Raw genomic sequence first — 8,145 nt, 5'->3', positions numbered from 1 at the left:
ATACATATGTGTATGTAGCACACACAGACACACTCAAACACACACACACACACACACACATGGATGGACAGAGACGCCACCAAAGACTGTTCCATACTGGTGACTGTTAATGACTTCCTATACTGTTAATAGGATGTGTCCCTCATGCCCAAAGGAACTGCAAATCTCAGTGCAGGAGATACTGTTGAACCGAAGAAAAGACTCTACTAATATAATATATGTCTCATATATGTCTTTTTTTAATGTGTGTCATTTCAATCCTTGTGTTTTTATTGTTTTTATATCATGAGTTGCAAGATGCTCTGCAGATTGTGAGTGTCATGCGTTTGTGTCTGCAGATAATCTGTGGATGGACTTGAGGAGTGACAATAATGAAGCATATCACGTGTTTTAATGTAGCTGATTGTATACTTAACCTGTTGTGCCTTATGTTGTCTGTTATATAGGCCTATAAACAGTTTTTAAATGGTGCTCATGCCAAAATACAAATGCAGCATACAATGCACAGCACATTTTACATTGCAGCACAAATCAATATGTTGCAGTACTGACTAGACTGGTACATGTGCTGTTTTTTGAGGCTGAGGTGATGCAGCAAAGAGCACAATACCTGAGCGATTTAAACGCCCACAGTTGTACCGATGGACTATTTCAGGGAACAAAAGCAGCAGCTACTGTTGTGCTATATCAATCCAAGTAATCATAACAAAATCTATAATACTCTTTATTGCTATATTTTTCTACGGCACTGGTTTTCAGACTTTTTCTTTGGGGCCCTGCATTATAAGATATTTCCTCTAATGACCCCAAACTAATTTTGCTGTGTATTGTTTTGGCATATTTAACTACATTCTCTCTGTTTCCCTGCCTTCTAGTGAAGTTCAGTGTAGGGCTAGGCAATATGGACAAAATTAATATCACAATAATCCTAAGAAATTATTTAGATATCAATATATAACTTGGGCTCATAAACCCTTTCAAACCCCACTGGACAAACTCAATAATGCATGGTGGTGAAGCTAAAAACAAAGCTGCTTTTCTTACTGTAGCTCCTAAAAAGTTGGCATTTTGAAAATATGAGGTTGTCATCCGACAGTGTTACACAAAATAACACATTAAATAATCAAATTGCATTGAGCTGCAGCGTAACATAAAGTATGACAAAACTCTAATTTTCAAATAATATCCCCTAATGTGTTTCAGATCTCATTTTGTGAGAGATTTTAATTAGTATTTGTATTTTACCATTAATTTAGACAACAACGATAACTCAATATCATGATTTCATCACTATGATTCTATTGAAAGACGATAAATGCTAATACTGAACTATTGGCCGGCCCTAGTTCAATGGTATAGGTGGTAACCACATACACAAATCTGGTTGCCTTGCCAAGTGTTATATATCTACACCCATTCCTCATTAAATTTGCAAATCGTTGGTGATTAGCCTTGCTAAATGTCTACCAACCCAGTCTTAGAACCAATTTTGTTTCTAATTAAACAAAAATAATTGATGTCAACTGATATGTGACTAATGGCCACATTCATCATGAGAACATGCGACAGTAGGTCCTTGTGTTGTGACCGGGGCAGAATGACATTACTGTGTTCTGCGCATTTATCTTTAAACACTGAAGTACAGCACATTGTTTCACGGGATCACTGAACAGTCTGGACACCACACAGCAACACATATGGAGGCTGTTAGTCCTCCACAACTGTCTGCCATCACATATGTTAATCAGCAGAGTGACATCATCACATAATATGATTCTGTGTGTCTTGGTGTATAATTTATAAAGTAATCTTTTTGTTTAATCTGTTTTTGCAAATGCAGGTATGAACATCCAGCATTTTGCATTTGGCACATAAGATTGGGACCTCAGTCATGAAAATGTTTGTGGGTTCATCTTATTGGTGAAAATATTCACAATTGAATGATGCTGCACACACAGTTTGTATTGATAAACTACATATTATGACAAGAAGATTGGATTTTGTTGTTTGAGCTGTTATGTAAATGTAGCCTTGAAGTTTTATTGGCAGCCTTACTTGCATTGTGCTGCCTACTCCTTAACATGATAAAGGAAGGCTTTAGCATCTTAACACACCCGATCACTTTCAACATCAGTTTCTCCAGAAGAAGTTGGGAACCCATTTAATCTTCCAATACTCAACGTTTGGGTCCTGGCCCAGACAAACACTGTCCTACCACCACCCATCTCTCATTCTCACAGCCTTAACACAAATGCCCAACAGAGCATCTTATTTACATCACTGGGGCAGAACTCAATACAGCGCAAAGCTTTCACATAAACACAACATTAGCCAATTCTTTGATAAGTGATATTTCGAATTATTTTCATATTAAAGTCAGCATAAATATGCGTGTGATTCCAGAGCCTGCCCTAAGCTCATGTATTAAGCTAGAAGCTCATGCCAATCCTGTTTCCATAACCTCTTCTTTGATGTTTTCATGTTGTCCTTAAATTATTTGTCTTGTAAAGACTCTGTTGTAAGACGACAGGGTTTTGTGCTTCTTCGTCATAAAGGGAGAGATTACTACTATGGGTGTTTGATGTCTCACTAGCCATCGATGAATGCTTGCTATATTTTTATCAACAACTTCATTTTATAAATAAAAATTGAAAACAATGCCGTGTGTTTACTCCATCAAATGTCAACCGTTGAACTATAGCTATAAATAGAGAGAGAGAGAGAGAGAGAGAGAGAGAGAGAGAGAGAGAGAGAGTATGCTTATTTGTGTGAGAGTGAGAGAAGAAAATACATAGTGGCAGTGCGAGAGAGAGGAAGGAAACTTTTTCTAGAGTATATTATGGGAACAGAAACCCCTTATCCCCAGCTTCAGCTGTCAAACCAGGAAATGGGGTCTTAACTTTAGATGAGACACATGTTGATGACATCATATCCCCCTCCCTGGGAAACGCAATAAAACTCACAGCAGCCTGCGGTGCCAGCATAGCAACGACACACACCACCCTGCGCTCACACCTGCCAAGTGCTTTTTACATCGTATATTCTGAGTCCAGGACTATCCTTAGCCCTTTCGGCTAAAAGTAGTCACCCGGCTAATTTAGCACTTTTCCACAGTCCACCAGTTAGCTCAGGGATACATTTTATAATATTATTGTTCATGATGCAAAGTTGTGGTTGACCCTGCTGCAGGGTTAGCTCTGGCCTAAAATCAGGCTTAGTGCTATTTGGAGTGAGTTTGTGCCTGTGAGTTCGTTATTCTGTGAAAAATGCTTCTGTAAATACAAATACAATCAATCTAAACCTCCTAGGAATGGAGATTGGTAGAATTACAGAAATGTTCAGAAAATTTAAATAAGTCAAGCACTACAGATCCAAAGCTTATGTATATGAACATTGTGCATATACGGTATGCATGAATGCTTATTAAAAGCATTGTCTTTAAGTAAAAATGTAAAGTTGGGCGGCTTATCTGTATCTTCTGGAGGGTAAAGTGCAGAGGAAGAACATAAGGATGCTGTTTTGTGCGGGCCTTCTGATTGGCTCAGTTGTTTTCATATTTTGTCTCCTTTATAGTGCTGGAACATTTGCATCCACCTTATAGTACAATTTACACACACTTTGTTTATACTTATGTGATTTATTTCAGCAAAGAATTTACTAATTCCTCCCTTGCTCTTTTTACTTATTTTTGTACAGTTTTCACAGTAATACATAAGCATTTTTCATCTATTTCAGTTTCACCGTAGCCCTTGAAAGAAGAGGCTTGCAGAATGGGCACCATGTTGTTGGTAGGAGTGGATTGGCTGCAAATATATAGCAAATTGCCAAGGAGTAGGAGTGTGCAGCTAAGACGGTTAGAAATGAAAGCTATTGTGGTCTTACCACGTCTGTCATATCTTTTATTCATCATCGCCTAGCAACCACAATATAAGCATTAACCTACATGTCAGATGTCTGTACACACATGTGACGCCTTAACAGATTTGTCATGTCAATTCATTCTGGTAAATCAACTACACTCCACACTTGATGATCATAACATAAAAACCTTTCATTGACATTGACCTACATTTCAGCAATCTGTGCATTAGCGCTGTCATGAAAGATTAATACCATCATCTACGCTGAAGAATACATTTTCTAATGCATGGATGAAAAGGCCTCTAAAACAACACTGAGACCATATGATAGAGAACTCTCTTTGAAACCAATACAAAGTGGTCCTTTTGTCAGGTTGACAGGTATTCAAAGGTTATACTGGTGCTAATACTGGTAGACCCATTATCTTCCATATCAGCCACCTGCAGGCTTCAGCGACATTGTAAATAAATCAGTCCGCCTCTACCTGGCATATCAGCAGTACACGGTACACTTTGTAATACAAAGCAGACACTGTTGCTACATCTGCTCACATTTTAGTCGTACACATCAATGGTGTCATCACAGATTAGTTATGCCAGCTGAATCTGGCATATCAACAAGACACATGTCACGGTCCACCCAGCTTTCATGTTTGTATCACAGTCAAAAGACAGAGACAATAATTAGTCATCTGTTTCTGTGTGTGTGTGTGTCGTTTGTGTGTGTTTAAATGGAAAACAGGCAGTCCAACTTCTTGTATTTTATTGAGCAAAATTCATTTTCTGGAGGCAGGGAGAAAGCAGAGAGGGCTGCTGCATAAATTGACCACAATCCAGACGGCGGCCTGGCCAGGAGAGGAATCCCATTATCCTTTGCAGTGAACCACACACTGAGGTGGAAGATTTCTTTCAAAATGTACTCTGCTACTGATTAACTACAAAAATTGTAATCAGTAACGTAATCTTTGGATTACTCACATTCAGTGATGTAATTGATACGGCGATGAAAGCATTCTACCGCACACGGAGAGGCCGCAGACCGCCTTCATTACTTTCACATCTTTAATGTTGCTGTTTAGAACAACAATATACTCTGGAGCGAAAAAACACATTTTGCCTCCATGCTTCATCAGGTTTGCTCATCATGAATGTGTTGTTCCAATGTATTTTTTTCCATTTTGCTGCTCTAACGGAAACATTAATGATACGAAAATATGAAAAGGGTGTGAAGTCTTTTGGTGTGCAGTAATAATGATTATATAATTGGAAATAATTGGATATTTATTCCTGCATGAAGCTGCACCTGGGAAAAGCATTGCGTGCACATGGCATCTACAACCTATGATGTCAGTAAAGTGATTTGTTTACCTTTTCATTACATTAACTCTAATCTGGAATGCTAAAAGAGCAGTTATTCCAATGAAATACTACTATCATTATCTACAACTAGTATCTATTATTTCACTTATGTAAATTAATGCCTGTATCTATAATCTCACATTCAAAATGTTTTTTTTTCCTCAATAATGTAAGATAAGGCAATTATTACCTTTTTTTCTCTATTTCTGTCAGATCTCTATCACTCTGTCGCTATCAGATTCCTGTAAACCTATTACATGTAATCTATTACTCTCCTGATGACATATTATGTTGTATTTAGAAAAGTTTTCTCTCATTTCTCTTTGCATTTATCAAGATAGCAGGGTGATTATTTTCCTTGGATGCATATTCATGAAGGTCAACCTATACAGAACAACTCGCTGATGGAAAAAGAGAAATGAAGATAGCGGGGGAAAAATCCAGTAACGGTCCAAGGCGTTTGTGTGTGTGTGTGTGTGTGTGTGGGAGGCAGTATACTGTAGCAATTATTTGGAACTCATCTTCGAAGTCATAACCTGGGCTTCAGTCAGCAGTTGTGATATACATTTCATAGACGTGACTTAATGGGAACACAGATGGCGACTTAATAGGCTAGACTCACGTGAAGACATAACATAAAGCACACGTATGCATAAACACACACAGACAATCACACACACGCCTCCGTCCTTTCTGTATGGCTGAATACACCTTAGCGCCATAACGATAGCTGTGGAAGAAATGGCTTGGAAGAAGAACTCCCAACGTGAAGCGGATCTGTCAGCATCACACATTCAAAACACATCTCATCACACATACTTCACGCAGTGATATCACCTCTCGCAACCGGCTGTGCTTCCACTATCCCACCGGACCATTTGCAACTGATTTTAAGGTTACAGGGTTGAAAATGGAGAATTTTATTCAATAGTTGCATGGTGACGTTCCTTTGTTGAGTCAAAATGAAACCATGAAGAAGACTGACAGGCCTGCATGGCTGTGGGCCGGGTTTTCATGTCCGATTCTCAACTGTTTTGCAACAGATTTTTATGTCGGGTTAAGAAAATGCTTCATATAATTCAAGCCTTTCCAACAGTGTGGGAGGAGTGTGTTATGTGGGAGAGGAAGCTTTGATGGTGATTTGAACGTTGAAAGCTTTGACCTGCTGATAGTAAATTATGTAACCAAAAAAATCTACTGTTTTATTGTAAAACGCTGGAGTTAATTAAAAAGATGGAGTGCGGATCTCTTTACGATTTCTCCGACTCCATCTTGGGATGTTTTATGGGTTTGTCCACCTAGTTTTCAAGAAGGACTGTTCCCTGCGGATAGAAAGTTTCATAAGCAGTCCGCAAGAACCCAGTTCAGCTAGACTCAGTTCACTTCGCTTCGCGAGGCATGAAGATTGTTTGATTTTGGCAAGCAGAAGAGTGGGTAAGTAGTGTTAGATGACTTCTTTCATTGTCAAAATGCTTTATGTTTAACAATGAAATGTATAAACATAACCAAAATACCAAAAAACTCAATACTCAAGACGCTCAATAAAATATGGTTTGATTAAACAAATAAAAAGCCAAACCAGCGGACCTCTGATCAGCTAAACCCAGTTCGGAACTGCCGAGTTCAACCCGGTGCATGTCAACCTTAATTTGAATTAAACTGAAAGTCAGTGACCTCAGCATCACGTTTTTACACCAGGGGAGAAAATGAATAAGTATCCCACACGAAATACTGCTGAGAGCAGATTTAGGGCGTGTTGGGGTGCAAACAGGTCAGCTGAGTGAGCTCGCATGTGTGGGTTTATACTGTGTGTGCTCTTTTGTGCTCATGGAGGTGTGTGTGTATGTGCGTTTGAGCATGTACTGTATGTTGGCATGTGTGCTTGTACTTGCATGTGCTCGTTCATACGTGTGTGTGTGTGTGTGTGTGTCTGTCCGTCTGTCCGTTAGGGTGTGTTGGTCAGCTGTTATTGATGCTGTCATGTCAGGGAGTCTCCTTTCTCAGGAGAAAAGGCTGACTCATGGGCTCACTGGCTGGCCTACTTTTACTGGGACTGGAAACTGGATCACTGCAGGACACACACACACACACACACAGAGTCACACACACATCTGCCCACATGTATGCACAAACAGACACACATACAGTATAAACCATATACCACAGGTATGAATTGATAAATGCATTTGTGAGCACAAAATATTGTAGACATACACAGAACGCACTCTCTGTTCCACCCAGTCATAGCAAATGCCAGCGACACACACACACACACACACACACACACACACACACACACACACAAGCACGGCTACTGTGCGCCAAGACATGCAAACCTTGTCCAGGTGCACAGAACAAAAGTCACAGTTAAATCACGGAGCGACAGATGAGTCGGTCTTTGTCTGTTTGGTTCATTTATTTGAACAGTCTTTGTTAGGAGTTAGACTGCAAGGACTGTCAACAAGCCACAGCAGTGGAAATATTTGTTTGGCTTTATTTAGCTACAAAAAAGAAAAGAGCCTCTACTTGATTTTACATGAACAATCCAACCCAGAACAAAACGCACCTGTACTTCTAGGATCTCAGACAGTTCAGTCAAGATTTATGAGTAAGACATCACAAGGTAGGCCTTGATTCTCTGGCTTTTAACTTTTAAGATAAGAAGATTATTTTAATAAAGTCACCAAACTGGAAATGCAAATTGTGGTAGATTTTCTTCTTGCTTTATTGATACAATTCTAGCTTTAAAAGGCCAATGAACAGATACATGCCCAACAGAGCTCAGAGGGCCAGTATGAGAGGTAATGATGCAACTTCAACAGAAGGCTATGGATTGGTTTTCTATTTCTGCAGTAAGAGCATCATTGTTATATTTTATAGACATCCAATGGTGACCCCAAAGAGCAACTCAGATTTACCTATATGT

The sequence above is a fragment of the Centroberyx gerrardi genome, chromosome 10 (assembly GCF_048128805.1).
Source record: "Centroberyx gerrardi isolate f3 chromosome 10, fCenGer3.hap1.cur.20231027, whole genome shotgun sequence".
In the NCBI taxonomy this organism is placed as follows: Eukaryota; Metazoa; Chordata; class Actinopteri; order Beryciformes; family Berycidae; genus Centroberyx; species Centroberyx gerrardi.
The sequence above is the reverse complement of the archived record's forward strand: the minus strand, read 5'-3'. Positions refer to the sequence as shown.